Below are 8,090 nucleotides of genomic sequence, written 5' to 3'. Positions count from 1 at the left end.
AGCAAGATCACAAAAAATGGCAATCGATACCGTCAATAATCCTCACGGTCTTGTGGTTCAAGGTGAAAACCCCTATTTCGAGGACTCAATCAGCGACACTCGCAATGAAGGGGAAGATGCCACGTCCGTGTATGACAGGTAGTACCCCAGACAAGTACGGGAGGTGACTACAGATGATGCTGACCAAGGGCACGTAGCAAATGCGGTAAGGATCCTGCAAGAACAACATGCAATCATTCTGGGCCACCTCACGCGACAGGATCAGGTTATGACGGAGTTAAAACATGCGCTATCAGGTGCTTCAAATAATGCAAACGGGCGAGATCCAGATCCTCCCGCTGTTCCTAAAAACCAAACAACGCAGAGAATTGACAATAACACTCCCAGGGGTGAAGCTGGCTCCGGCGGGGCTGGAGGAAGCAGATCTGGCCTCAATAACGATGACGACCCGTTCAAGGCGTAACTATTGCGGTTCATGAAGGAAGTGCATGCCCGCATGGACCAAATCCCTAGCGCTCCCCTAGTATTGAAAGGCCCAAGCTCCAAGAGGTACATCCAGTTACCGTACAAGTCGAATGCAACCCCGGAACTGATACCAAGACGATTCAGAATGCCTGAAGTGCCAAAGTATGATGAGACCTCAGATCCATAGGAGCACATCATCACCACACAACAACAGTAAAAGGAAATGATTTGGCTCCTCACGAAATCGAGTCCGTACTATTGAAAAAATTTGGAGAGACTCTCACGAGGGGAGCCTTGACATGGTACTCATTATTGCCCGAGCATTCCATAGATTCCTTAGAAACGCTCGCAGATTCATTCATTAGGGCCCATGCTAGAGCCAGGAAGGTACAAGCCTGGAAGGACGACATATTCAGAATCGTGCAGGGAGAATCCGTATTATTACGAAGATTTGTTAGCTGGTTCCAAAAGGAAAGTATGTTGTTACCGGATGTCTCAGACAAACAGGTGGCTAAAGTATTCACAAAGGGCTTAAATACGAGAAGCTTAGATGCTTCCCAAAAGTTGAAGGAAAGTCTACTCGAGTTTCAAGCAACAACTTGGGCAGATGTCCACAACCGGTACGAGTCAAAGATAAGGATCGAAGACGATCAGGTCGACTTCCCATCATCAACCAAGGGACGGGAGAACAACAAGGAAAAAATGAAAGACGATGTCGATTCAAATAGACGAGGTTCAAGGGGATAGTTCCTACCCTACGAGAAAACGGAAGGTCGTGATAGGAGCTTCCGGTCGATAGACAAGTTTATCAGTGACAGGGGAACTAATCGCGCGAGGAATAACAGATCTCTATAGGATAGAAAGACCTAGGGACCACGAGGTCCTTTCTATCCAAAATTATCAGAATATAACTTTAATATTAGAGTGGTGGAGTTAGTGTCAGCCATGAGAGATATCAAAGAGGCGCGGTTCCCAAGACCATTGAGGTCCGATCCCGGCCAGAGGAACCCAAATTAATGGTGTGAGTATCACGGCACTAGTGGCCACAGGACCGGAGACTGCCGGCACCTCCGTGAAGAAGTGGCAACGCTCTTAAAAACGGCCACCTAAGGGAATTCTTTAGTGATCGGGCCAAAAACAACTATGGCCGGGACACGGACGACACACAAACTCTGAGAGCAAGAGAGGAACCTCCACGCCAAATGATCAACATGATCTTCGGAGGGAGTGAGATTAACGGGATCACCTTCTCGGCCACAAAGAAGACAAGAGTATGAACAACCCATAGTAAGAGGCTCCGGGAGGATGATATCATGTTCACAGATAAAGACGCAGACGGATTACTACTTCCACGCAATGACACACTGGTAATATATTTAAATGTGTTAAATTTCAAAATTAATTGTGCTTTAGTGGATCCAGGAAGTTCTGTCAATAACGTACAATGGAGAGTTCTAGATCAAGCTAAACTCACCGGGAGCATTGTCCCGACAACAAAGCTCCTTGTTGGATTCAACCTCGCAACCATGACAACCCGAGGGGAGATTTTGTTGCTTACGGATGCCGAGGGCGTAACGAAGACGGTTCTCTTCGAAGTAGTAGATGGGGACATGGGATATAATATCATCCTAGGAAGGCCATAGCTGCACGACATGAAAGTTGTGCCTACAACGTACCATCAATTGCTGAAATTTCCAACACCGGAGGGGATCAAGTAGATAAGAGGTGATCAACCGGCAGCAAGGGAGATTAATGCAACCTCGGCCTCCCATAGAAAGGGAAAAGAACCTGTGGCATAACAGTTACTAGAACCGACTTCCAACCCCAAACCAGAAGACGTTTCCCCGGGGGCAGGAGAATCGGAGCATTATCATGTACCAAGGTATTTTCTGGTACCGGAAGAAACGGAAGCAACAAAATCCACTGCAAAAGAGCTAGAGCAGGTTGTACTGTTCGAAAAATTCCCAGAAAGGAAATTCCATTTGGGAACGAGACTACACTCATAGCTCAGATCAGATTTTATTGAATTCCTTTAAATTAATGCCGATTATTTTGCATGGTCACACAAGGAAATGACAGGAATCCCGATAGAAATAGCCGTGAAAAAGTTAAGCTTGGACTCGAGCATACCTCCTGTAAGGCAAAAGAAGCGCCCTATTGCAGAAGCAAGGAATGCGTTCGGGATCGGTTCAGGTAAATTCTTAGGATTCCTAGTCTCACACAAAGGAATCGAGGTGAATCCTGACAAAATCAAAGCCATAGAAGATATCTCAGATTAACTATTCAATGTAAAGGAAGTACAGAGGCTCACAGGTAGATTGGCGTCTTTGAGCATGTTCATATCCCGATCATCCGAAAAGTTTCATCACTTCTTCGCGCTGCTCAAACAGAAGAATAACTTCGAGTGGATGCTGGAATGTCGACCGGCCTTGAAAGAAATGAAGAAGTACCTGTCAAGCCCTTATTTGCTCTCGAAACCTAAGGAAAGAGAAACATTGCTAGTCTACCTGGCGGTCTTAGAAGTTGCGGTAAGCGCAGTTTTAGTTGGGGAAGAAAAAGGTACACAATCCCCTACATATTACGTTAGCAAATTTTATCGGGAGCAGAAACTCGCTACCCACATCTGGAAAAATTGGCCTTAGCCCTCGTGGTAGCCGCCCGGAAGCTAAGGCCCTACTTCCAGTGCCACCCGATAGCGGTGGTGACTGCTTTTCCTCTGAGGAATATCCTCCATAAACCCAAACTCTTGGGTAGATTGGCCAAATGGGCCGTCCAAGCACCAAAGTCGTGCGATACAACTTCGAGAAAGGGCAGTTATACAGAAAATTGTTCCAAGGCCCACTATCCCGATGTTTAGGAGCGTCCAAAGCCAGCTACATCATGAAAGAAATCCATAAAGGAATATGTGGTAACCACTCGGGCGCGATTCTCTGGTGCTGAAATTAGTTCGGGTGAGATATTATTGGCCCCACATGGATCTAGATACCAAGGAATTTGTACGAAAATGTGACAAGTGCCAACGCCACACACCTCTGGTACATCAACCAGCAGAACCATTACATTCAATTCTGTCCCCGTGGCCATTCATAAAATGGGGAATGGACATCGTCGGACCTCTACCACCGACTCCGAGAAAGGTAAGATTTCTTTTAATTTTGACTGACTATTTTTCCAAATGGGTAGATGCAGGTCCTTACAAAAATATTGGAGAACGCAAAGTGAACAACTTCCCGTGGGAGAATATAATATGCAGGTTTGGAATACCTAAGGAAATTGCATGCGACAACGGGCCACAGTTTATCCGCGCAAAAGTCACAAAATTCCTTGAAGATTTGAAGTTAAAAAGGATTATCTCGTCACCGTACCATCCGAGCCCAAGCGGACAAGTAGAGTCAACAAATAAAATAATTATGCAAAATCTAAAGAAGAGGCTAGAAATAGCAAAAGGCCATTGGCCCGAGGAATTACCGGGCGTACTATGGGCCTACCGAACAACTATCAAATCAAGCATAGGAGAAACTCCTTTTCCCCTTGTGTACGGCGTAGAAGCTTTGATACTGGTGGAAGTGGGGGAGCCCACTTTAAGGTATTCCTAGGCAAATGAAGAATCAAACAATGAGACAATGTTAATCAACTTAGAACTGCTCGAGGGATGCATGGACCCGACACATGTCAGAATGGCAGCTCAAAAGTAGAGGATGGGGCAGTATTACAATCAACGAACCAAATTTCGTTACTTCAAAGTAGGGGACTTGGTCTTGAGGAAGGTGACTCAAAACAACCGAGAACTCAACACCGGAAAGTTAGGTTCTACGTGGGAGGGCCCTTACCAGATTTTAGCTATCACCGGTAAAGGGTCATACGGTTTGAAAAATCACAATGGAGACAAGTTGCCGAGCAACTGGAATGTGGCTCATCTCAAAAAATATTATCCTTCGTTCTGCTGACAAACAAAAGTCAGACGGAAAGTATGTGTTACACTCTTTTATCCTTCGATCTGCTTTTTTCCCCAATTGGGTTTTTCCAGGCAAGGTTTTTAATGAGGAGGCAACCACAAATAGCAATAATGAGACCATTTATGACAAGTTTTCATTCGAGGGCGATATGGTAATCTTTGCTTCGTAGAAAATTCCCACCGGGAAGTTAAGTTTGATAACGAAGAAAAGGTTACATGATCGCTCACGAACACAAACCACTAGACGAATGACAGGTATTCTTTCGATCGACAGCATGAATTCATTAGGGGAAAGCAAAATTTGTTACCGAGCGGACGGTTACATAACAATTCATCGGTGGAACCTTCGAAGATACAAGACTTCCAGTGTTCCAACACGCATTCTTCGCATTATAATACTGGGGAGATAATGATAATCCGACAAAGAAACTCTGAATGCCACGTCCATCGAGAACAAAAATCTGGCAACAAAATGCATACTCGGCAACTTTGAATACAACATCAACTGGGAACGGAAATCCGGCAACACAATGCATACTCGGAAACTCTGAATGCCACATCAAACAGGAACAAAAATCCATCAAGGCAACATTGAATGCCACACGCCATCGGGACCGGGGACTGCACAGACAGCCCCATAGAAACAAGTTGTACAAAGATAGCCACAAGTCTTGACAACTTCTTTTCTACGTAGCAAAATACTTGTAAACTATGAAAGCAGAAGGAATGAAATGAAATCCTTTTGCTTTTATCTTGTTTTTTGTCTGAACGATGAGCTAATTTTGTCATTTTAAAGTTAAACAAGTACTGCAAATGTTAGTGCCGTAATGAACAGGAGAAGTCCTCTTCAAGAGCACCGTATACATAAGAGGGCCCTCTCTTATTAAAACCCTCATGTTAAAGGGTTTGTTCCGGAAGAACATATGCCCGGAACCGAAAATGCTATAAGGAAAAAATACACTTGAATCCATAAATGAAAAAGATGCAGAAACCAAACTTGCGCAAACACTTATTGAAACCCTCACGAAAAAGGGGTTCCCTCGGAAACAAAGTGCATCAAAGAAAATGCATCCGAGACCACATATGGAAAAATATACACAGATATTGAAGCAAAAGTAAGACTCAATCAAACATTTGACCAAAAATATGTCTTCATTTACAAAAATGTGCCAAAAGAAATACAAAACAAGGAAGGAAAAAAACTAAACTACAGCATCGCCAAAATCGGAAGGAAGAGAAAAATTTGCATCCCCAGGAGCAGTAGTCGGTTCAACCGATGGCTCAACATTTTCCCCAGCTTGGTTATTGGCATCATCGCCTTCCGATTCCTCTTCAGAACCATAATCAAAAGAACCTGGAGCATCAGACCGCGCTGGGAGTCTATTTTTTGCAGCTAACTCAAGCTCACGTGCCTTGGCAATTTCGACATCAATATTAATAACGCCAGCTTTGGTGTCTTCCAAGGTTTTTCTCCACATGTTGTACAAGGCGTAAGTTTTCTCAACAACTAGGGAAGCCTCTCGGTGCTTGAGTTCTTCTTTAAGCTCGGTAGAAAGATTGTCCCGGGCGGACCTAGCAGCTCGAAGGCTAACATAGAGATCTCGTACAGTTGAACTATAGAGCTTGTTATGCTCAATAGTTTTCTTATTCTTCTCCTCCAACCCGGCATATCTTGCCTCCATTGCAGTAAGATCTTCGACCATAGAATGCAAGGCTGCTTCTAAGTTAGTTACCCTTTCAGCAGCAACAACCTCACGGTCATTGGCATCCTGAACCTCAGCCCATTTAGCTTTGACTTCATCAAATCTAGTCCTTAGCGGCCCAATCTCATGGATAAGGATCTCTACTTCCTGCTCACTTTGCTGCAAGTGGGCTTCCAAAGCAACAACCTCAGTGGCCTTGGTTTCTAGTTCCGAGAGGCAAAGATCAGTCTGGTCCCGTTCCGCCAAAAGTCGATCCCGTTAAGAAGAAAGCTCCTCCTTCTCACAGATTAACCTTTGTAGGCCCTCGAAAGCAAAAAAATTGGCCTACAAGACAAGAAGAGGTAAAAGTTAAAAATGACTCATTCAAGAAACTATAAAATAGCATAAGGAAAAATAAGCATACCGCAACAACATTGTGCATGGCATTGTTCAACAAACACTCTCCTGAGAGCGTCTGAAAATTTTTTTTCAATCCTTCTCTGAAGTCAAGGGCTTCTGATAATTTGCAATATCCACTGGCCGGAAAAGAAGGTTGCACCCGGTAGAGACTGAAAGGGTAACATGTCTCCTTCTCTGAGGATCTTCAGAAGGGGCAGCATAATTTTGCCCCAAATTCGCATTAACAAAGGATTGGGGAAGAGGAACGCTTTCAGCATGGTGAGGTGTAGCCGTTGGAGATGATGTTGTTGGGGGAAGCATGGATAAAGATAGAGCAACTGCTAATGGCGAAGAAGGTGGTGATAAAGATGGTAAAGAAGAAGAATGAGAAACAGATGCATCGAAGGCAACGTTGATTGTTGGGTGCTCACCAACCGAGGACGGCAAGAGCCCAATACTCTGCCTCACGGTACCAGGTACAACAATTGGGGACCGAGAACGGGAATTAGCATTTTCCACCAACTCAAACTCTCCCCAAAGTGCGGAGACATCATCCTCGCCGAATGTGACTACATCGACAGGTTGAGCATCCCATTGAGAGGATAAGGACTGTTGTCTTCTATGTAGATAAGCTCCCTCATCACTAGCTTCTTCATCATCAATCACTACGATATTTATGACCGGCCCGGAGGGGGGACCGACCAACGTTGCCACCGGAGATGATTAAGGGGCATCAACATTTGCCCTTTTATTTTTCTCCCCAGTCGTAGAGGAACGCCTTCTTTTTGGTTGATCGTTCTCTGGTCGGGGACTCGGTGCAGAACCGGAGGCACCCGTTCGAGCAAGCGCCTCCTGGAACAGCCTCGCCGCATCAGCAGGGTCGGCCAGAACATCCTCTTCGGGGATCTCGATTGAGCCCGGGGTTAGACCTAATTTGGCAAACAAGTCAAGGGATTCAGCCAAAATTCACATATACAAAAACTGAAGCAGAACAAATTATAGTTACCATGATTTTTGGCCTTCCACCCGTAATTAATGGACAGCTATTTCCACAAACGTATTTCGGGCGTGGTGATGTCCAAGATCTTTTGAACCCACCGATCCAAGCCTTCTACCACCGGTGGGACCCATCGGGTCACTATAGCATACAAAAATTGAGACGATCAATAAATACATGAAAAGAATTTTGAAGAGGAGAATGTATTAAAAGGAACTTACGGGAACAGTTCCAAGCAACCGGAAAAGAAGAGGCCTTTGTTGGAATGATATCACCGGAGACAATTGCAACGAATCGTTCCATCCACCCTCGGTCATAATCATTATCCATGCTTGATATCAAATCATGATGACCACGCTTGCAAAGATTTATCATCCCCCCACGGAAGATCTTGGGTGAATAAAAATTCATCATGTGGGCCAAGAACAGCTCTTCTCCGATTTCAGAACACAAGCGTCCGGAGGCAGGCAACCATCCTCCACACAGAGGGGCTTACCTGTACCAACCATACCTTATAACGGAGATAAAATTCCGCTATCACAGAATCAAGTTCCCCATTCAAAGAAAACGTACCCAAGGTAAAATGATACGT

This window comes from Nicotiana tomentosiformis, chromosome 9 (genome assembly GCF_000390325.3).
Source record: "Nicotiana tomentosiformis chromosome 9, ASM39032v3, whole genome shotgun sequence".
Taxonomy (NCBI): Eukaryota; Viridiplantae; Streptophyta; class Magnoliopsida; order Solanales; family Solanaceae; genus Nicotiana; species Nicotiana tomentosiformis.
This window is presented reverse-complemented; position numbering follows the sequence as displayed.